This window comes from Ambystoma mexicanum, chromosome 2q, assembly GCF_040938575.1.
Source record: "Ambystoma mexicanum isolate Mex_15411 chromosome 2q, UKY_AmexF1_1, whole genome shotgun sequence".
NCBI lineage: Eukaryota > Metazoa > Chordata > Amphibia > Caudata > Ambystomatidae > Ambystoma > Ambystoma mexicanum.
In genome coordinates this window covers 362,112,004-362,135,833 of record NC_090924.1, presented here as the reverse complement: position 1 = coordinate 362,135,833, position 23,830 = coordinate 362,112,004, and the positions used below count along the sequence as shown (strand labels likewise).

The following is a 23,830-nucleotide window of genomic DNA, read 5'->3' as shown; positions in this document are numbered from 1 at the left end:
CAGGTTTCCTGTGGTGACTGGGGTCAGTGGGAGTTCCACAGCTCTTGCTTGGTGGACCGGTTCAGGAAGATAGCAGGGCCAGATCATCTCACGGCCAACCACGGCCCCAGCGTCTCTGCTCCCGCCCAACACTGGTCCTGGGACTTGGGTCTCCGGCTCCTTTCTCTCCAGCCCGTTCCTCCCCTCTTAATGCAACAGGCATTTTTATATTCATCAGATGTGTTAAGTGACAACAGGTGTGGGTTATTGAGTTCAGTTGCCTGACTATGGAGAATTCCATTAGGTGTACATGCCTGATTGTTCAACCGGTATGCCGCCATTGCCCTCTTCTTCGTCTCAGTACTAAAGTGGTGTTTGGAACTGTCTGATTTAATAAAAGGAGTATGTGTAACTGTTTTGTTCCATATATGTGTATGTGTCAGTCAAATAAGGATGTGTCCTCCTAGTTAGTCTCTTCCTCGTCCCAGTACTGAGGAATTGTTTCTGGGGAACAGTTTGGAAGGACCAAAAAGGGAAAGGCTGACAATAGCCTACAAAGGCTTTAGGGATAGAGGGTTCATTCTGAAAAGGGAAAGGGGGATACCATTTATCACCTAAGGACGTCCTCTCCCCTAGTTCCCTCCACCCAGGTGATCCTCCCTTGCTTATCCAGCCCCAGGGTCGGGATCCAAAAGCGATGGCCTTTCCCTGGCCCCCTGAGAGGAGGGTCCAGGGGGAAAAGAAGTGAGGATGTCTTCAGGTTCCTTACAGTAGCCAGATGCTGAGAGACTTAGGGCCTCTCAGTGGGCACACCACAGAGTCACATCACTGCTGAAACGAAGGATTAGGACTCCTTGATTAAAAAGGTTTGGAAACTTGTCAGGAAAAAGCAAAGAGTTTAGGACCTTTTACCAGAAATACAGTTTAGGACCTTCAACCTCACGATTTAGTCTCTATCACATCTTTTTACCCTTTTAGTTCCTTCTGGCTGATTCTACAAAACAGTGTTCATAGCAGTGTATGGGTGATCAAATGGACTCCTGCTTCATCCATTGGTGGAGTATTTGTTTGTGGGCCTTTAATGGTAGTGGGATTGAACTGGCTATCAGATGTGGCTGCTAATTATTATGGGTGTTTTTCATGATTTCTGTGTCTATCCTTGTTAAGTCATGTGATAATACAGTAGCTATACATAATTAAAGCATGCAAATGGTATTACCACTAGTACATTTTTTTCTCCTTTCATATAGAAGCAACAAGTTGACCACATGCACACAGTACTATACCACATTCATGTGATAATTCCATATGTGTAAATCTGCACCACACCATCTAAGGATGTTACCCTGATTTTCTAATGATCACAAATAGCGGAACGAGGGTGTCAATAAAGTTTAAAATGAAGGCAGTTTGGTCACAACACCATTGAGCATAGGTTTCTAAAGGAAAATTTGGTTGTGCCTTTGAGAAAGAAGTTTGAGAAACCCTCCTACACATTCTGACGAATCTGAGGATGTCGTCCCTTCTCCCCTAGGGGCAGTTTTTTCTCGTGGGGGCAGGGCAGTGCATCCACAGTACAATAGCCCTCATAGGGGTGGTGCATCGATGGAGGATCACATGGGAAAGGAATCCTTCTATGGGATTGGGGACGACCATTATCAGAGAACGCATAATGAAGTTGCCTCCCTCCCCCTGGGTACACTAAACCCTAAACCCTCCTCCCCCCTAGATAGTGTTAATGTATTTTGTTGCCAAATCAGTCAAACCAATAAACATTGCAAGACTGAGAGACCAAAAGGTACTAAGTGTTTCACACATAAAATGGAAACTGGTACTGTGAAGAAGATCATCACCAGGAGGCCGAGGATCACCTTGGAGAAGCAGAGTGAGCGGTCTGGCTTTTTACCACAGGGGATTGGCTCGATGAAGTACAACTATCCTACGCAGGAGTTTCAAAACGGATCAGCTGGGGAGCCAACGAGAGAGAGCGGCCCTTGTAGGAGAAACAACGGAGCTGTGCGGGAAAGCAGCCGTCATGGGCAGCAAGAGTAGTCGTACCGAGAGGAAGGAGAGATAATCCTCTAGGTGTCCCAAGCGCTAGTGAAGTGTGGGTGAAGAAGAACACGCAGCCGGGAGGCGTCGTGAGAATACAGGGCCTCTGCAGACCCAGCTTAGAGTCTGTAAGCTGCCGGAGCCTCACATTGGGATGCAGATCCCCGGGAACCACAGAAACCTGTCAGAAGGAAGGAAACAGGTATTTGTGGTGTCCGGGAGGTGCAGGATGTCTGGGGAAGCGGTCTAAAGCTGGAAGCAGAGGGTCTGGGACCCTGAGTGACTTGTATACCTGGCAGGAGAATGAACTAAGCGTATACAAGGAAACAGTGCAAGCCTGGGACCTGCACCCAAATTAGAGAACGGGAATCAGAGGGTCTGGGACTCTGGGTGACTTGGACACTTGGCAGGAGAGTGAACCAAGCATGTATAACGAATAAATGTGAGTCGGGGACCCGCACCAAATAAGAGAATGAGAAGTACAGGGTCTGGGACACTAAATGGGTGGCATAATTGGCAGGAGAGTGAACCAAGTGGAGGCAACGCACCTGTGCAAGTCTGGGCCCCGCAACTAAACAAGAGGTCGGAGAATAAGAGAGTCTGCGACCCTGAAGGCAGTTAAAGAAAAGCTGGAAGAGTTATGTTTTGCAAGAGAGTGAACCAAGCGGATATAAAACTTAAGTGTGAGTCTGGGATCCGCACCTATATGAGAGCATGATGGCCTGAGACACTTTGAGAGAAAGAGAGACAGTTTATGAGAATACACTGGCTTGACAGGAGAGTGAGCCAAGCCATGTAAAGTATTGAGAGTCTGGGACCCGCACCCATATGAGAGGTTGAAAGCAAGAGGGCAAAGAACCTTGGAACTGACTAAAGGAATCCTATGCTTGATAGCAAACTGTACCAGGTGGCTAGGATAAAGAAATGCAAAACACAAGATGCCTCGAGAGTTGCACAGTGACATTTTATATAAGCGAAAATGGGCTCAGGAGACCTGAAAGGAATGGACATAAAACAAGAAGAAGTCTAGGGGAAAGGAGCATAACCCTAGGATTGAAATCTTATATTTTTGGAAGAACATTGTTTTGTATCACTTTACTAGAATAGAGACTGGGAACTTTTCACTTTTATAAGAAATTATCCTTCCACAGTTACTTTAGGTTATTAGTGATAGGGACCGGAGTAGCTTTTTGGGAGACAACAGTGACAGACCTTCGGACTTCCTGACAATTTCACTAGTTTCATTTGAGGTAGGGAAACACCTCTTAGCTTTAGGGATAGAGAGACATGTTTCCAAACCTCTTTTAATTAATAAAAGTTTATACCCAAAAACATACCAGAATTGTGTTCGAGTCTTACTTCTATACCCTTGCAACATATAGAAATCTCAATTTTTCTAATCTACTCGGTACAGAAAATTGCAGATTTGTAAACTTCTAATTTTAGGGAATTCGAAGTTTATAATAGTCATGCTTCAAAAACACAATTTTTTAAATCCTCTACATGCAGAAAACAGCAGAACTGTAATCCGCTAAATTCAGTAACAACTTTGTTTAATCCTCTAGGGGCAGGAAACACGGATTACATTGGAGAACAGTGCAGTTCTGTTTAGTGAACACTTATTTATTTTCTTTTACAGTTGTTGATATTCATTGTTTACCATGCAATCTATCACCCTGAAATTGAATATCAAGTTTTTGTTTCAGTATGAGTTGCAAAGTGTAAAGAGGTTCAGATTCATCTGACCATGAATATGATGTTATACTAGCAAATAGATCCTTAAGGGATTTTAGAAAATGTATTCACTTATTTTAAAAAAATTACAATAATATATAAATACATAAAGCATCAATCTTAACATCAAATACATATACATATATAATATGCATCATACATTATGGTAGGTCAGAGAAAGGACTCTGACTACCAGAAATTGGTCTCATGGTTGTTTATTTACTTGTAAACACAAAACAAATAATATTTCCTTAAATTCAAATCCTATTCTACAAACAAAAGTCACAACGGTGCTTGTCAGGATGTGGAATCAACATAACGTCCTCTGTCCCGAATCCTACTCTAACCACTTTCCCTATAAGAAGGAAAAAAGAAAACAGCACAAGACTTTGGGTTGGAAGGGATGGTTGCTGGCTGCTTCTGACCTCCCCCACAATCGTGTCTCCCATTTAGTGGGGGTCTGTGCCAATAGTTCTAGATCAGAGTATACAGTTCTTGGTGGGCTAGACTGCTGGCGAGAGGTCCCAGCCCCAATACTACCTCAGTCCCTTTGCAGTTCCTCTGAGATTCTTCTAATCTCTCGCCCCTGGGGTATTTAGTCATTCCTTCATCCTGCTCACTAAGAGAGTTTCTCAGACTCTCCTCACCCTGGGGCGTTTCTCCTTCTCACTGGCCACTCTGGGTTTCTTTGCATTCTTCCCCTGCTCTGAGGCGTTACTCCTTTCCACTCCCCACTTAGGGGTATTTCTCTCTCTTTTCCAGGCCAGCATTTTTCTCATTCTCACTCCACTCCAGGGTATTTCTCTATCTCCTTCCTCATTCTGGAGTTTTCTCTGTTTCGCCCCACTCTGAGGTCCTCGCTGTTTCTCCTCACTCAGGGGTGCTTGGTTCTCTTTCTCACTTCCCACTCTGGGGCGCGTCTCTTTCTCACTACCCACTGTAAGGAACTCATGGTGGCAACAGTAAAGACAGACACAAGTGATCTCAGTTCAAGGCTGTTTTTATTAAAAGGTATAGCTAGGTTGCAAAAACGCCTAATCTAAACCTAAATCTAAGATGGGAGCAAGCTTCGACCATCAAATGAAAAATAAGGCTGTCCTAGTGGCGTTGTGTGAAATAAAAGGCCTATACTAAGAAAAATCTTTTGCCAATACTTACGCTAAATACAAAAAGAAGTGTGGGATAATGTTCTCAAGAAAGAAGGAAGTGCTCACAAATAATAAGTGAGGATGCGGTACTTGAAGTCTCCCTTTCCCAGGTTTTCAGCACGGGACAAGGTGGGACTTTGGAGCACAGCCCACGCTCGAGCTTTCCCAGCACGAGCTAACAGTTCCGCTTTCAGCAATCAGGACACTTGGTGGTTAAGTCTCTTTTTTTTATCAAAAAGTCTCTTGCCAACGTGGGCCTGATGTATTCAAATAATGAACAAAAAGTTATTTTTCACGGATAGATTGGGTGATGTCTTTCACCTCTTGAACCCCCTCTTCGGGGCGCAGATCCCTAGAAAGTTCTTTAATAATACCAGAACCTCTGATAGTTGTTCCTCCTCGTTTCGAGGGTCTGTCAGATTCACAGTATCAAAACAAATGTTCAACAAGAGCTCTTGGGTGATAGTTCTTCACCCCTGGGTTCCCCCTCTTCCAGGCTCAGACCTTACTCGACTGAAATACAGTGTGGTGACAAGAGTGAACCCGGCTGTGGGATGTCCACAATGAACTGCACAAAAAGACAATACGATTTGTGAAAGTCACCAGAGAAGTTGCATTGAAAGCCATAGTGAACCCGATCAAGGGAGGCAAATAGTTGAGTAAGTTCTGAGCACGGAAGAGGGGGAACCCAGGGGTGAAGAACTATCACCCAAATACAGAATATAACTTTTGTTTTGATACTGTGAATCGGCAGACCCTCGGAACCAGGAGGAATAACTATCAGAGGCTCTGGTATTACTGGACATCCCACGGCCGGGTTCACTCTTGTCAACACACTGTATTTCAGTACTTTAGACTTTATCCTCTCTTTATCTGCATCTCTCGTTCGGGTTCACGTTTGCCATTTTGTCAATGACACCTTTTTTCATTCAACTCTTACGATGCAGGATTCACTTCCCTTAGCTTCACAATCCTCTGTCGGTCAAAGACTTTCGACTGCACAGAGGATTTTCCAAGATCCCGGAGGACCACTTTGACTCATCTTCTCACCTTTCCTAAGGCTTCTGGTTCTGGTAGTTTCAATAATCGGGTAATTGCCCAGTTTCCTGAATGAGCACCCATGTGGTGCCGGACTCCTCTGTTGCTGGTTTTTCCCTTTTCTCATCAATCACTCTTTATGCTTTCACAGTTCAACTAGCTGTTTGTTACATTTCGTTCAACACAGTTCAGTTTCTTATCGACTCTCCCCTCGACTCACCGGCTGTGATGAACCGCTCGGCCTTCTTCCTCTTTGGAGTCAAGGTTGGTACCACAGAGAAAAGCATCTCTCCCTGGCTTTATCAGCGGAGGAGGGTCTTGTGTACCATTGACATCTGCTGCAACACACGCTGGCTATTGTTCGCGGTTTTATGATTCCTTCTGCAAAGGTTTCACGACCCCTGGTCGGAAAGGGCAAGGTTGCTTCTCTCCTTGTCACCCTCTCGGCATGCGCCATCTTTCTCCTCCTCTTAACTGCCGTGCTGAGTTAGCTCTCTCGTTGTGCAGTCTGCCTTGCTCGTAGTGTACTCTCGTGCTCCACCTTTTATCCCTGTGGGGAAGGGAAAGGGCCGTCAAGTGTGTGTGATTCTGGTGAATTGCCCGACCATGCCTGACCCTTGTATTGGGACATGTTAGGTAAACGGCACAGATGTTAATCCGTTGTCTGGGGTGTGTGAAAGTGTTCGCGTTAGAAAGGGGGGGGCAGTGTTTCGGAATATCCTACATGGCAGGAGGGGGAAAAGGTGTTGAAAGAAGGGGGATACCGCATCTCACCAGTCGGTGTCCCACTGCCACTCCCAGAGGACCCTCCCCATCCAGGTGATCCTCCCTCACTGGTCCACCCCCAGGAACTGGATCCAAAAGCAATGGCTGTGTACTGGCCACCTGGATGACAGATCCCCTGGGACTGGTTAGGGAAATACCTTCAGGTTTCTCACACTACCCCTGGGTGCTTCTCTTTCTCACTCCCCACTCTAGCGGGCTTCTTTTTCTCTTTTCTCACTGTGCACTCTGGGGTGCTTCTCTCTTTGACTCGCCACGTTGGGGTGTTTCTATTTCTCACTCCCCACTCTTGGGGCAGAGATGTAGTCAGGATTATCTAACAAGTGGGGCCTAAAGCTAATATAGTTGGGGCCACCGCAGTGACATTAAAATCTGTAAATGCCCACACTGTGCTGCTGAGTGTGCATTTACAGATTTTGGGTGGGCCTTACCCGCTCAGGCCCACCCTGTCTACGCCTCTGCTCTGGGGTGCTCCGCTTTTACACTCTGGGGTGCTCCCCTTTCTCACTCTGTGTATCTCTTCATTTCTCCTCAAACCCTTTGAGCCACCACATACTTGGCTGTCTCAAGCGGTGCTCCTCTGCAGCATCATTGGGCATGCTGGCTCTCTTCTGGTCTCGGATCTGCTAATGCAACTCTTCAACAATGTTATACAGCATACAGTCCATGCTCTGTTTCCTCGTTCTTGGAGCGCGGTCACAGCAGAGTCCCCTCCTGTGCCTTCTCAGTTGGACCCCCTATCTGCCGGTCGAGGGTCTTCTTCCTTGCTTTTGCAACCTCTCAGGGTGGGCCGGTAGCTGTATTCTTCGCGTCTGGGTCTGTCACGCCAGCACTAGAATTCTCTCTTTCCGGCCAACCTTCCTTTGATCTCCTTCATGCATTTAAACCCTGCGGGACCTGGTGGAAGCCTCTTGTGATTGGTTGTCCCAGGTAGGCTCCTCTCTTTAGTCACCTTCGTCTTCAAAGGAGATTGGGCTCGGGTAAGGTCAGAAGCCAATTCAACCATTACTAAAGGGTGTATAAAATAATATTAAATACCAGTCCCCAAATATCCTATAAAGGTGTTAGAAAAAGGGGGGGGGTGACTGATAAACCTATTGGGGTCTCTGTAGCCTAAAGAGGAGTCACCTCCAGAGGGATCCCGCTTCCCTGTCTCCTAGGGGATGGTATGCATAGCGTGCTCACCTCCCTAGTCCCAAAGGGGGGGCTCCCCCTTGGGGAGAGGTGACGATCTCCCTGGATTTGTCGCATCATCCACATCCATAAAAAATACACATACAAAGATATGTAATCTGGAACACAAACTAAATACAAGCACTAACCCTGTACTCATTCCACAAACTGAACTAATTCAATTACCTGAAGTGGAGGAGACAAGCGGTTAAAACAACAATCAAGAACTAAACAAACTAAGGGCAGACAAGTCAAGTCAATGAAATCACAATAGGAAAAACAAGGTATTGTGAGGAACCTGAGGGAGTCCTCACTTCTTTTCCCCTGCTATTTTCCACTCGGGTAGCCAGGGAAATGCCATCGTTCTTGGGTCCTGACCCTGGGGCTGGATATGCGAGGGAGGTCACCTGGGTGGAGGAGACTTGGGCTAGAGAGAGAGAGCGTGTGGCAGCAGGAGGCCTCGCTGGAATGCCGTAAGCTTTGACTGGTGAGTCAACCAAGCCAGGGGGACACCGGCATGGCAGGCGAACACTCAAAGTTAGCAATGAACACCGATTTGAATGAAAGCAAGTATTTTCTTGAATACCGAACCAAATGAAAATGAGAATAAAAGAAAGTGCAACAAGTGCAGAATGAATCAAGCATCCCTGTCAAGCTGAAGCAGTAGCAACATGTTGATGAAAAGGAAGCAAGTAAGGTGTGTCAGTTGCGTGACCTGTAATGGGTGGACTGTGTGGTCTGACAGCTGTGCCTAGACAGAGTGCACTCCTCTGTGAAAAAGCCACTAAAAGCATCCACAAAGAAGCTTGTGTTTGAATAGCAAGGAACTGTTTTATGATCTGAAGTCAGATGAATTGATGAAGAGCTGTCAAGTGTCCCAAGGAATTGTGTTGTTTTGGAAAGCTGAAAGACTTGAACTCTTGGGGAAGGGAACCCCTGTGCATTGTGAACTATTTGAAACTTGGGGAAGGGAAACCTGTTTACAAGACAAGAGCTGGAAGAAGCTCTGAACTTTTATTTGAACACTAATTATTTTCTTTTTAAACCAATTTTTATTGATATTTTTGCAAGGATTCCAACACCACATAGAGTTACCAAACCTTACAAAAGTTAACATTCTGCCCCCACTCGACTTCCCTCTCTTTCCCCCTTCCCCTCCCACAATAACGCCACTGGTCAAACTAGTCGCACAATGATCCACAAATCCACTTGCAGGTGCCCAAGGCGAGTTGCTCCACTCATCCCCCATGGAGTGGTATTCCATCACCCCCGTTTCCCTTGTCAGGTTCCTTTGCCTTCCAGCCAAGTAATTACTGGCAATGAAAAATGTCCTTAAATTTGTTATTCTACTGTCCCCACTCTGTTCATACCCCCACCATCCCTGGCACCGCTTGCTGCTTGGATCAGCCCCTGAGAACGCCAGGCCAGCCCCTCGTACCCATATTTCATGATGAACATGCCCCCGTCCTAGAGGAAGGACCCCAAGCCGTCCTTAACCATAACTGTTAGCTTTTCCATCAGCAATATGTCCCGCACCTTGGTCAACAATTCATACTTCGTAGGATGGACCCTGCATTTCCATTTCTGACACACTGCCAGCCTCCCCGCCCATATCATAGCCGCCCACATCCTAGGCAATCTCTCCACCTCTTCATGCTCCTGAGGGACTCCCAGTAGCACAAGCATCAGGTCCAACGCCAGGGGGACGCCTGTCACCTCCTCAACCTAGCCAAGGAGATCTTTCCAACACATCTGGCATCATATGATATTTTATTTGTATCGCGCTCATACACATGTGTTTTGGAGTGCGATGAGGCAGGAAGGGGAACAAGGGAGAACAAAAACAACAATCTTACTAGGCCCAGAGACATTGAGAACGTGCAAGTAAAGGGGAGAGGGAAGGAGGAAAGTGCAGGGGGGAAGGGAAAGTGGAAAATGATGAACAAGGATAAAATATACTACAAGTGGTAGTGCAGCCAGCAAGTGGCAAGTGCTAGGATTAAGGCACAGACAGGTGGTGTCTGATTAGTGCAGAAAAGGGGGGGCTTTAGGGTTCCAGATACAGACCCAAGTGCAAGGGTTGCCAGGAGGCAGTGCAGGTGTGTGGCAGGGTGGGCAAATACCTCGGCCCAAAATCAGAGGGTAACCAGGTGCACGATACCGAGCGGAACAGATCAGCAGGGGAGAAGAAGAGAGAAGGCAGAAGCAAAGAGAAAGGTCTTGGGGTGCTTCCGGAACCAGAGATGGTTCTCCTCAAGTTTCAGAGTGGCGGGGAGGCTATTCCAGAGGGAGGCCCCTAGCCGAAGACAGTGATCTATCCCCAGCTTGTTTCTTTTCTTTGAGAAACGACTGACCATGAGGGAGTTGGAGGTGGAGGAGCGAAGAGCTCGAGAGGGAAGGTATTTACGGAGGGAGAGTTGAAGGTGCTTTGGTTACAGGCCCCAGAAAGCCTTGTGGACAATGCAAAGGGCCTTGAATGTAATCCTTGCAGCCACTGGGAGCCAATGAAGAGATTTTGGGGCTGGATAGATACAATCCCAGGGCTTGAGGCCAAGGACAAGTCTTTCAGTCCTGTTCTGGATGAGTTGCAAAGGGTGGAGAGTAGAAGCAGGTAGGATGTTGCAGTAGTACAACCTAGAGAGCACCAAGGCACGAGAGACAGTGAGCTTCTGGGGGAAGGAGAGGGAAGGCAGAATACCTCTGAGGAGGTGCAGTTGGAAGTTTGACTTTTTAGAGACATCAGAAATGTTTATTTATTTTATTTATTTGCATTTTTAAAGCACTCACACAGCCCGTGGGCATCGAGGCGCTATTACAGGAATTGTTTGTTTTTTAGTGGGCAGAAAAGTAAAGTGTGGAGACGCAGATGACCCTGTGGTTCTTAGCCTTTCAGGTGGGGATAGGAGGAGGGCTGAGGGAGGCTGTTCAGAGAGTGACAGGAAAGGAGGGTGAAGGTGTGCCGATGAGGAGAATCTCTGTTTTACTGGCATTAAGGCAGAGATGTCATCCGCTGCTGCCGCAATTGGCGGATTCTTCTGCGTCACAGGGGCGATATGTTTTAGTCCTCTTTCTATGGTCATCATTCTCGGCCATTCTCGTGGGCGGCGCCTGCCGGGAGTTTAAAACTTCCTTTCTCCCAGCAGACTCCGCGTTGCAACCCGGATCGGAAGTCTCCCTTCCGGGTTTATGCGTTCCCGAGGCTTGCCGCTCCTTGCTTTGCTGCGGCCTTTCCTCGCTCCGCTGCCCTCCGCTTCGCTGTTCTCACGAAGTGCTTTTGCTGACGCCTGCCTTTCTTCCTTTGGGCGCTCTCCTGTGTTTTCGTTAGGTCTGGTTCTTTTATTTTCTCCAGACCTGCCTTTCTCCATTTTACCTGTTTCTGTCTCCCTTCTCTTCCACCTTTCTGGCTGGGCTCCCCGGATCCCTTTCTGCCCTCTCTTCCTTTCCTTACCAGATCCGGCTCTCTTTCGGAGCTACTGGGTGGACTCACCCTTCACTGGCTTACCTTCTGGAAGTCTCATCTGCCAGTGTTGTTTTCCTCATCGCTCTTCTCAAAGGCGCTGCCCGATCTTCACGCCATTCTGCTCGTTCGCTTCTGCTCAGCCTTCACCGATACCTACGGAGAGGAAAAAGAAGAGAACTCAAGGGGTTACGAAGGGTTTTTTCTTCCCCATTGGGTTTTTCTCTTCCTCCGGCTTGATTCCGGAAAAGGGGCCACGGAACTGCTGTTTCCTAGCGGTAACTGTGGCTTCCTTCTGTGACAAGCACATTCATCCAAGAAGGGAGAAGGATTACCTGGCCAGGCGAAACCTACAGTCTACGGAAAGCGATTCCGGCAGCTCAGGTGAGGAGAGTGCAGAATGAGGGAAGGAGGAGGGAACAAAGGGAATTAAGGGAACCAAAGATCCACAAGAGATCCTTGGCGGCACACCACTCCTGAATATCAGACAGACACTCTGAGATTAGAGAAGGAGAATATTTGGCCGAGGGAAGCCTGAAAATTAGTTGAGTGTCATCCACATAGCACTGAAAATTGGAGCAGAGAGCGGCAATGCGATGGGCGAGAGTTGCCAGGGTGATGGGTTAGACCCCTGGGGAACACCACAGGTAGAGAGAGAGATAGAGGAAAGGAAGGACCCAAGTTGGACCTGGGAGGGTCGGTAAGAGAGAAAAGAAGTCAGCCAGGCCAGAGCCTGATCTGTGATACCCAGGTTGTTATGGAGACGGTTGAGCAGGATGGTATGGTTGACCGTGTCGAAGGCAGACGAGAGATCTAGTAGGATAAGGACAGATAGGATGTTAGAATCAAGGTTGGAGAGCAGGTCTTCACGGATGTTCAGGAAAGCAGTTTCCGTGCTTCTGGCAGCTCTAAAGCCTGACTGATGCTCATGGAGACCACCAACAGAATCGGTGTGAAGGTTAAGCTGTGAGATGGCCAGCTTTTCCATGAGTTTGCACAGGAAAAGAGTGATGGAGATCAGGCAATAGTTAGCCCCGGCAAGAAGGGTCAGCTGTGGGTTTCTTGAGAAGAGGGTGAGCAAGAGAGTGCTTAAGAAGGGAGGGGAAGGCTCCTGAGGCGAAGGAGAGGTTGCAGAAATCGGCCAGGGCAGGAGCAAGGGTATCAATGTGGTCCTTCATGGTTTTGGAAGAACAGGAAAGAACCTGTTTTGATGAGACTTTCATAGATCAGACTTGTCTAGAAACCTTGTCGGGGGAGACCAGAGGAAAGGAATAGAAAGAGTGTGGGAACGTCTGCAGAAGGGCCAGAGTTAGCACAAGGAGAACAGGGAAGAGGGAGAGGGGACGAGAGGGCGGATAGGATGTCCTGGGTTTTTGAGATGAAGTGAGAGTCAAGGGCCGTGCAAAGGGCCTGGGAGGCGACAGGAGAGGTAGAGACTGCAGCAGGGTTGGCCAACTCTTTGCAGATTTTGAAGAGTTCGGCTGAGTTTTTAGATGTCGCAGACACACAGGCTTGGATGTGAGCTCTTTTCTTAGAATGGACAAGCAGCCAGTATTGCCTTTGGAGCAGGCGGCAGGCCAGTTTGTCAGAGGATGAACAAGAAGCCATCCATTTCTTTTCAGTCTCCCTGCACTTATGTTTAAGGGTAGCTAGGTCAGAGTCGTACCAAGAATTGCACTTGGCTTTGGGCTTCAATCGGATCCTCATGGAAGAGTAGAGCATGGAAAGGGCTTTGTCAGGATGTGAGTCAGCCAGAGGTGGAAGGGTAGGTGAGAAGGTGGCGGCGAAAGCCTCAACTGACACGCGCTTCATGAGCCGGATTTCCGAGAAGGTAGGTGGCAGTGTTGGGGTTGGCTTGGCCTGGGGGGGTAGAGAGGAAGAGATGGGAAGAAAGGAAAGAGTGATCGCTCCAGGAGAGAGGAGTGGTCAGAGGGATAGAGAGGGGGAGGTCAGAGGAGAACAAAACATCAAGCATGTGCCCTGCAGAGTGAGTAGGGCCAGAGGGGAGAAAAGAAAAGGAGAGAGAATCGCAGAGGTCACGAAAGAGTAGAGGAGGAACAGGGAGCATCTAGATGGATATTGAGGTCCCCAAGAAGGAGGAGTTGAGTGGTTGAGGACAGGAGGGAGGAGGAGAGGTCTGCCCACTCAGAGAGGAATTAGGTGATCTGACCAGGAGGCTGATAGATAGTAACCACGGTAAGAGAGTGGCCAGGAGAGAGAGAAAGCCGCAGACAAGATATTCGAAAGAGAAGTAGGTCTGCGTGGGAATGATAGAGGCAGGAATCCACTCAGGGAAGACCAGGGCTACACCCCCTCCAAACCAGATGGGTCTGGGTGCAGGGAAGATCTTGTAGCCATCCGGGAGGAGAGTGTCTAAGCTTGTGACAGAGCTGGCCGTGAACCATGTCTCAGTGAGACCGAGGATATCGAGGTCAAAATCTTCGAGTAGGCGGCAGATGTCAGAGGAGTGTTTGACAGCAGCGCAAGAGTTGAGAATGGCAAGATGAAGAAGGTTGCCATCCTTAAAGGACTTCCGGGGAGTGGGACAAATCAGAGGTATGGGTAATGGGAACTACGGGTCGTTATAGTAGATAGTGCGCTAGTTGTCGCCACAGGTAGGTGTGGTACGAAATACATGTCTGGAAGGTGGGATAGGCTGCGTCTAAAACACTCCAAATGGTACCATCTAGTAGGTGCCAAAGAACATTAACTGAAAGAGAGGATTGAAGGTAAGTTGAACGCGCCAATCCCATGCGTTGAACTCTGTTTTATTTCAGAAAAGTTTTTAAGAAGATAGATTCATTCCAATTTTTATTCTGATTTGGAATAGTACACCAGCCGACACGTGTTTCAACCCTCCATTTCGTTGTCAAGGCGTTTGTCTTAGTGAACGATAAGGGCCACTGATGGCATGTAAGCAGGGTCAAAGCTAAATAGCTAGCAACCCTGATGGTAATGTATTCAAAAGGATTATAAGTTGCAAAATGCTGTGTAGTTACTGAGTATGCGAATCTGTCATTTAGCTTATAATGCTTGTTGCAGTGTGTCCAGGGGCCAGATCTCCATCAAGAAATGATGTTGCCCAAACGAAGGGGGCCATGAGGGCTTCCCAGCTGGTGCCACCATTAATGGGAGAGGAGGAGAGAGGACAGAGCACAAAGATCATATGAAGAGTCCAAGAAGGAACGACAAAGGGGATGTCAGTGAGGGTCTGTCTGGAGGAAGCGCTGGAGTAAGTGTCAGCGATAGGGAGACCAGGGTAAGAGCCCAAGGTATCCTTTTTGAACTTCTTCCTACCAGACTTAGTGAGAAGGGAAGGGTAGTAGATGGAGAAACAGTTAGAGAAGATAGGAGAAACAGAAAGCGCCATGGGTGAGGTAGAGAGAGAGGGTGGAGGAGAAGGAGGGAAGGAACAGCAGGGCAGAGTAGAACAAGTACAACAGTGCAGTCACTGGGCCAGTAGGTTACAGGAAAAGCATGCAGTACAAACAAGGGCACAGAAAATGTGCAAAACATAGCTAGATTTGATTTAAAGCTAAAAGCAAAAACACAGCTAAATTTGATTTAAAGCTAAAAGCAAAAACCCAGCTAGATTTTATTTACAAACTAAAACAAAAACACAGCTAGATTTGATTTCAAGCTAAAACACAGCTAGATTTGATTTACAGCTAAAAGCAAAAACACAGCTAGATTTGATTTAAAGCTAAAACCACACCTAGATTTGATTTAAAGCTAAAAGCAAAAACAAAGCTAGATTTGATTTAAAACTAGATTCACAATGCTAGCAATGGGTGAAAACGCAGTGCAATCAGACTGAGCATGGGAGACAAGCTGAGAAGGAAGTGAAGTCAACAGAGGATAGGAGTGTGTCCAGAAGGAGGGAACTAACCTATAGTTAAGGAGGCGCGAGTATCATGGTAGTCCAGATTCCTTTGAGGTTTTTTAGTAGCAGAATCATGAGTGCTCTTGTGCAGTAGCCAAATAATTCCCAAGCAGCGTACCGACAGTGGACTGGGAGCAGACAGGGGCCTTAGATGCAGGCCTTTGAACACAAGGGCCTTCTCCCGCCTGCCGGTGCTGGTGGTTGGCTGATGGTGAGAAAGCCAGCCAGCGGGAGCAGGCTCAGGCCACGATCATCAGATGGGGAGCAGTCAGGGCGGCCATGCTGTGAAGGCCCTGCCAGTGCAGCAACTGCATCGGCACCACGATCCTGCATCTGTATCCCATTGCAAGACCACCACATGGAGTGTACGGCGCCGACCTCTCCACACCCCCTGGGACAGAGCAGGGACAGTTCTCTATACATTTTTGATAGTCTAAGTGGGTCCAGGTGCCACCCATGAAGCATCTTGAAATTATGCTGAATTGTTTGTGTAGAAAGCTTGCCATGGAACAAGATGCTGTGCACTTTCTCCCAAACACCCTCATAGATTTCACTACCAGTACATGTGGCCCACATTGCTTTAAACTTTTGGCTCCCATTCAGGTCGGATGTCGCCATGACCTTGTACAATTTAGAGACCATTCCCGTTCAAGATGTAGCAAGGGGCGCACCAAATTCCCCTCCCACCTGGGGTCCATCAACAACCCTTTCAAACGGAGGAAGTCAAAAAAAGAAACAACTCCCCTCCCCCCAGCATAGCTTTTACCTTCACAAAGTTCGTGACAGACCCATTTTTGAATAATTACTCCTCTCTATCCAGTCCGGCATCAGACCACTGCTTTGCGTGACAGAAGTTCCTCTTGCCCCGGTACAGGGGAGGGTCCCACAGAGAGCTCAGCAGGGAAGGCCACAAGGAGAGCCTGTCATTTGCGCCTCCCTTCCTCCACATGGACCACAACACTCCTAATGAAAGGTGGCTCAAACATACTCGAAAAAGGGCAGCCAACACACCTAGGGAAGCTTGTCTAGAGCTAAATTGAAAGAACTGCTGAAGAGACTGGTCTGTGTCACCACGTACAGCCTGATTAGTAATATCCTGAAGAGCACAATCAATAAACGCTGGCCCCTTAAAAAGAACAGAGGCACTGTGTTCAAAAACAGTGTTTGTATTCAAAACTAATAGGAATTTAAGAGAGCATCTAGTACATACTTACGGAGATACCAGGATACAGCCATCCATAGAGAGAACCTGGGGCATAACCCCAGTCAAAGCACACCACAAGTGTTTACAGAGAAAAAACACACTTGACCATGGTAATGTTCACTGGGATCTAAACACACATACCAATTGCAATAGCAAAATGGTGATTTATGTCATCCAATGCCCATGTGGACCGATCTATGTCGGGAAAACTAAAAGACCTGTAAAGCAAAGTATTTCCAAGTATCGCTATTGCATCTGACATCTTGTAGCCGGCAAACCCCTTGTTGACCACTTACGACAATTGAAACATACAGCTCAGGACTTTAGGTGATTTGTCCTACAAACTGTGAGCTCTATTATAAGAGGTGGTGATGGTGATAAATGTTTAAGGGAACTGGAATAAAGATGGATCTACAAGTTGGACAGCGTCCGTCATGGTCTAAATGTAGCCATAGAGTGGAACAGCTTGCTAAATCGGTAATCGGTACACGTTCTTACCAATTTGCATCATCACTACAACACGACAAGAAAAAGAAATAACTGAACTTAAAAAAGTGCATCATCAATATTGCGACCTACAGCCATATCAGTGACAACAAGACATGGAGAGGAAGGGAAAGAAAAACTATTTAATTGACGTTGAGAGCAATCAAACCTGGTCTTAAAAAGCAAGACAGATTAGAGAAATTGATACAATGTGTTAGCAATTAAAATACCCCCTTTAAAGTTGATAGTTCTTTCTGAAATACATTATGAGTATATATAGGCACTTTTATTGTCCACACCATATTCTGTTTTTCTCCCTTTGTGCAAACAAATAATCCTGAAGTAATATGAAAAAATGGGTGGCATCGATATAAGACACAAACACCCCCGGTGTGCACACAGAATTGACAGTCACTGACCTCAGCCGGGGATATAGTGTGGTTGAAATAGAAATACTCATGGTGACAGTGATCAGCGCCTTGTACAAAAATGCAGGATTTGTGTATCAACTGTATTATGATTGTTATCATTTTCACCTTATGTCTGTTTTAGCAATGAAATATTAGAAAATTAGTTGCATGGGCGGCATAGATAGAAGTCACAGACATTCATAACGGCGACACACTACTGTAATAGGATCCTATCGAGTAGACAAACCATTTTGGCAGTGTGATTTCACGGCACTACTCATTTTGAAATAATTGCTGTGCACAAATAGCTGTCTTAGTAGTTTAGCATATACATTTCCCTGCTCTAAGTGATTACAACCACAGTGTGAGCATAGTCCACGCACTATCGAATTATTTAACAATTATGTAACAAACAGCATTCACATAGATTACCCTTGTAATAATAATACGGATACACATCTCTGCCCAATTCATGAAGTTGAGGCTGGTTCATACATCGATAAATATTCTGGTATACATAAACCATCTGGTATCAATGGTACCCTTCAATCGCGGTCCATGATAAGATGGCCACCCTGAAAACATCCATTCAATCCTCGCTTCTCCACTATGGCCAGTTACCAGGGTAACAGACGTGTTCTTAAAACACAACTTTGAATGGATTGTGTCCTCCCACGTATTCCTCATCTTATGATAAATCGTTATCTCCAGCTTTGCTGCTTCGAAAAAAAATAATTCTCGATAGAGGGCGCTGTGCTCGAGGTCGTGGCGTCGATTGTCCCATGACTGACTCTGTACTCTGTCGACGTCACCGGTGGTAGAAATAGCTCGAGCCGCGCCCGTTGCTTCAGTTCCGTTTTTCCGATCGCTTCGCTATCGAGAATGGCGCGCTTGAGATTTTCTGTGAAGAAAATGTCTTCTTCGACTCCTTTGACACCCAAGACTGAGTTCAAGAATTGCGTAGATTCTGCATCGAAAATGTCGATCACGGATCCTCACTGAGTTTGTCTCTGGTGTCTCGGTTCCAGTCACCGGACCGACGACTGTGGTTCCTGCCAATCCATGACCGAGAAAGCTCTTCGTGAGAGGAGAGGTAAACTGTCGGTGGGGAGGGAAGCCTCTAAGAAGGCTATGTCCAAAATACATAAGAAAGCGACTGACTCGAAGGAATCGGATCGCCATAGGCATTCAACGAGATCGAGATCTAGGAGTAGATCGAGACACTCTTCTTCCTCGTCCAAAAAAATGAAGAGGAGACATAGATCTCCCTCATCATCATCTTCCGAGTCGACCGAAGAAATTCGATGTCCGACAAAATCGGATTCTCCCAGAAAATGGGAAGAATTTCGTAAAAAGATGATGGAGGTATTTGAGAATGTGGCCCGACCCCCTCGAATGAACCTCAGAAGAGCCATACCCCTAAGGACGCTCCATTGGACGACAAAGGGAAGTCTAAGACTACCTTGGTAAAAAACGGTAGTGTCGAGGATACTCGAAAAACTCGTGTCGACGACAAGTCGTCGAGGACTCTTCGAGAGTCGAGCACCTCTCCGGTGCCATATAAAAAACATAAGTCGTCGAAGGCTTTGACGACTTCATCAATGACATCGACCGTTTTGGCATCGAAACCAAAAATAACCTCGACGCCTGTATCGAAGTCATCTTCGAAGTCATTGAAGATTCCTTCGACAACTTCGAAGGATTTTTCTATTCCTTCAACGCGTATGGTAGAGGAAGAAAGAAGATTTACTCCGTTGCCCAGGTCAGACTTTTTTAAGTCCATGTCCTCAATTTATGAGGAATCTGGCTCGGAGGAAGAGGAAGTCACTCCCTTTGGAGTTTCATATGGCACAAAACAAGTTCCTGAGGAACTCATTGATCAAGAGTCCAAAATGAGAGACCGAAGTGACACTCTACATTCTGCCAGTGGAATTGACACCTCCCCAGAATTAAAGTTTGCCAGACCTGATCCTGCAGAACATGCAGACTCAGGGTACAGGAGTCTTATGACCAGAGTAATTGAGTATAGGGGTTGGGGTAACACTTCATCCATTTTTGAACAAGATGACATGACGGATATAATTGTCAGAGGCTCAAAAAGATCCAGTTCTCCCCTTTCACAGGGCTTTTCAGAGGAGGGTGGAGAAAAACTGGGAAAGGCCTGAGAGCATTGCTGCTGCAGATAGTAATTTCCCCAAGAAATACAGACCAGCTGGTACGGATCCTGAATACTTAAACAGGCACATCCGACTCCAGAAAGTCTAGTTATTCAGGCAGCATCCACATCAAAGCAAACTGCATATCCCACTATCCCTCCAGATAGAGAGGATAAAAAAGTTGATGCCTGGGCACGTAAAGTTTTCACTTCAGGCAGTATGGCCCTTAAATCGACAAATGTCACCTGTACCCTGGCCAGGTTTATCCACACCCTGTGGGACTGTATTTCGGCGGTGGCTGGGCATATTCCGGAAGGCGAGGAAAGGGAAGGCTTCCTGAATAGAGTCAAAGACGGGAAGGAGGCAATGGGGGAATGTCTCCAGTCTGGACTGGATACTGCTGATAGTATCAGCAGATCCATGGCTGCAAGCATTGTGCTACGCAGATTTGCGTGGTTGAGGAAGTCGGGGTTTGCACCAGACGTGCAAGCCAGACTTCTCAACATACCCTTTGATGGCTCGAGACTGTTTGGCAGTAAGGCTGATGAAAGCCTAGAAAAACTTCAGACCTCGAAAGCGGCAGCTAAATCGCTTAGTGCCTCCATGCGCCAGCCTCTAAAACCCTATTCTGGCTCATCTTCCTGGAGGGGTCATTCTTTTCGTTACTACTCCTCATTTCGTAGAGGAAGAGGACAGGCTTCTCAAAGGGGCAAAAGAAACTTCCCTCATGGAGCACGAGGAAGAGGTGCAAAATCAGCCTCAGGAGCGGCATCTGTACCCTCAGCCACTCCTGCAGCCACCTCCAAATCCCTCTGAGACCTTGTTGCACAAAACACCAGTGGGGGGCAGGATCTCTCAGCATCTGAAGGAATGGCGAGGCATTACCTCAGATGCTTGGGCAGTGGAAACATTAGCTCAAGGTTACTGTCTCCCCTTCCAAAAAAGGCTTCAAAATCATCCACCGGGAGCCAACTCCATAAAAACTCCAGACCCGCTCCTGTTGCAGGAAATTTTAACCCTGCTAGAGAAAGGTGCCATAGAACAGGTACCTGTAGCGGAGAGGAACAGGGGTTGGTACTCCCCATATTTTCTCATCCCAAAAAAGGAGGGAGGACTGAGACCCATCTTGGACTTAAGAAACTTGAAAAAGTTCCTCAGGAAGGACAAGTTCAAGATGGTCACGCTTTCTCAGATCCTTCAGGCTCTCCAACTCCAAGATTGGTTGGTATCATTGGACCTTCAGGATGCTTACTTTCATGTGCCAATCCATCCAAAGCACAGAAAGTACCTGAGGTTCGCGATTGGCAACTCTTATTATCAGTTTCGGGTTCTGCCATTCGGGTTGACCTCCGCCCCGAGGGTTTTCACCAAACTGTTGGCAGTTATGGCAGCGAGTCTCAGGAGAGGGGGTATTCACATCTACCCCTACCTGGACGACTAGTTGATCAGAGCAAGTTCTCCAAAACAAGCTCAGGAACATCTTTCGATCACTTGCCACTTCCTCCACAAATTGGGCTTCTCCCTCAATTTCAAGAAGTCCCATATGATACCATCCCAAAAGCTCCAGTTTATCGGAGCAGTCTTGGATACTTCCTTGGGAAAAGCCTCGCCTCCCGAAGTGAGAGCTCTCCACATCCAGCAGATGGTAACGAAGTTCCAGAATGCCCAACGTCTACCGGCCTTCGATTTTCTCAGGTTGCTCAGCCTCATGACATCCTACATTTTCCTAGTACCAGAGGCCAGGTTGAGAATGAGATCCCTTCAATGGGCACTCAGAACTCAGTGGGCCCAGTTCTCAGGGAATATGTCGGATCTTCTGCAAGTCCCGAGCGCAGTTGCTCAGGATCTTCTATGGTGGGCTTGCAATGACAACATTCTCAAGGGAGAATCTTTTTGGCAACCATGGCCGGAGATAACAGTAGTGACGGACGCCTCACTCACGGGGTGGGGAGCACACACCAACGATCTGACAATCAGCGGTCGTTGGTCTCCATCGCAGTCCAAACTTCACATCAACCTTTTGGAGCTGAGGGCAATCAGACTAGCGCTGAAGGCCTTTCTGCCCTCTGTACAGGGAAAGAATGTCCTGATAATGACGAACAACACGGTGGCCATGTACTACCTCAACAAAAGAGGAGGAGTAGGGTCACTACCACTGTGCAGAGAGGCAATGCAGCTATGGTTCTGGGCAATAGTGAAGTAATCTCTCTATCGGTAATTCACCTAGCCGGAGAGAAGAACACGGCGGCAGAGGCTCTGAGCAGGCAGAGCACGGTCTCTCACGAGTGGGAGCTGACTCAGGAAGTCCTTCTGGAGATCTTCGCCCTTTGGAGAACCCCTCATGTGGATCTGTTCACCACTGCGATCAACAGGAAGTGCGATCAGTACTGCTCAAGGGAATTTCCTCAAAGAGGAGCTCTGGGAGACGCATTCGTAGTGGAGTGGAAGTTTCCACTGCTGTACGCGTTTCCCCCAGTCCCCGTGATTCCTCAAGCAATCAGGAGGTTGAGAAAGTTCAGGAAAACCATGATCCTAATTGCTCCGGATTGGGCCAGGAGGACGTGGTACCCGGACCTTCTAGACAGGTCCATCTGCTCTCCAATACGTCTTCCACAAAGAGAGGATCTTCTCTCGCAAGAGGAAGGTCGGGTTCTCCATCCAGAGGTCAAGACACTCAACCTTCACGCATGGTTTCTGAGAGGTTGAGATACAAGGATTGGGATCTTCCGGATGATGTAATGGAAGTCTTGCTTTCGGCCAGAAGGCCAGCAACAAAATCTTTGTACAGATGTCGCTGGAACAGGTTTAGTAACTGGTGCAAAGATAAGGATGTGGACCCTTTTCAATGTGGCACTCCAATGGTGCTCTCTTTTCTGTTACATCTAGCCAATCTGGGGCTCCAGATAGGAACAATAAATGGCTACCTTGCTGCGCTGTCCATTTTCAAGCGCACCTCGGAAGAGGTTTCATATTTCAAAATACCATTAATCATTCAATTCTTAAAAGGGCTTACTAACGTATACCCTCCAGTACCTTTTCATGTCCCAACTTGGGATTTAAATTTAGTACTAACATTTTTGACTTGCATACCTTTTGAGCCTCTGCACGCCTGTCCATTGAGGCTTCTAACACTAAAAACTGTCCTTCTTGTGGCCCTATCATCAGCCCGCAGGGTTAGTGAACTTTAGGCTCTCTCATGCAAACCACCATATACTGTTTTTTATAAGGATAGGGTTAAACCTTCCTTTTTACCAAAGGTAGTTTCGGACTTTCATTTGTCACAAAAAATAATACTACCAACATTTTATCCTCCTCATTTGGGCAAGGAAGAGGAGAGACTGCACAGAACTAGATCCCAAGAGGGCTCTTAGTTTTTACATCTCAAGGATGTCTAAATTATGACAAGATGACCAACTGTTTGTGGGTTATACTGGTCATAAACTGGGCTTATCAGTAACAAAACAGACCATATCCCGCTGGATCATTTTGGCCATAATTGAATGCTACAGATTGGTGGGAAAAGACCCACCAGATGGGCTTCGGGCCCATTCTACAAGGGGAATGGCTACTTCTGCGGCTCTAAAGAGGGGAGTTCCGGCAGCAGATATTTGTTCAGCTGCAACTTGGAAAACAATGCATACTTTTATCAAGCATTACTGCTTGGATACTGCCTCCTCCAATGAGGGGTTATTTGCCAAGGCAGTTCTGCATTCTGTCCCTGAAAACTGTAATTAGTATTCTCACCTCCAAAATTGCCAATGCTATGGGAGTCTATCATAAAATGAGGACTACGTGGGAGGACACAATCCATTCGAAGAACAAGTTACTTACCAACTGTAACGTTCTGTCGACTGGATGTTCCCCCCACGTATTCCTCATCAACCCTCCCATCCTACCCCGCAGTACAGTTTACGTTTTCTTACACTTTCCTCTCAAAAAGAATGTATCTGTCATGGGGCACGCCTGGGTGTTCCTCCTATATTTTCATCGAAAAAACAGAACTGAAGCAACGGGCGCGGCTCGAGCTATTTATACCATCGGTGACGTCGACAGAGTACGGAGTCCGTCGAGGGACAATCGATGGCACGACCTTGAGCACAGCGCCCTCTGCCGAGAACATTTTTTTCCGAAGCAGCGAAGCTGGAGATAACTATTTATCATAAGATGAGGAATACGTGGGAGGAACATCCAGTCAAAAGAACGTTACAGTTGGTAAGTAACTTGTTCATCTCCCGCTCAGCAGCCGGATACACAACACGGAGTACATGAGAGACGTTCCATTTTAGAACGCACCCAAGTAAGAAGAACAATAATTTCGGTGGGCTAG

At 47.0% G+C, this 23,830-nt stretch overlaps 1 protein-coding gene across 1 annotated transcript in view; it reads left to right on the top strand.

Annotated features, from left to right (window-relative positions):
* ERN2 (endoplasmic reticulum to nucleus signaling 2) overlaps positions 1–23,830 on the top strand; it is a 1,116,259-nt gene that overhangs the window by 620,632 nt on the left and 471,797 nt on the right. The window lies entirely within an intron of this gene.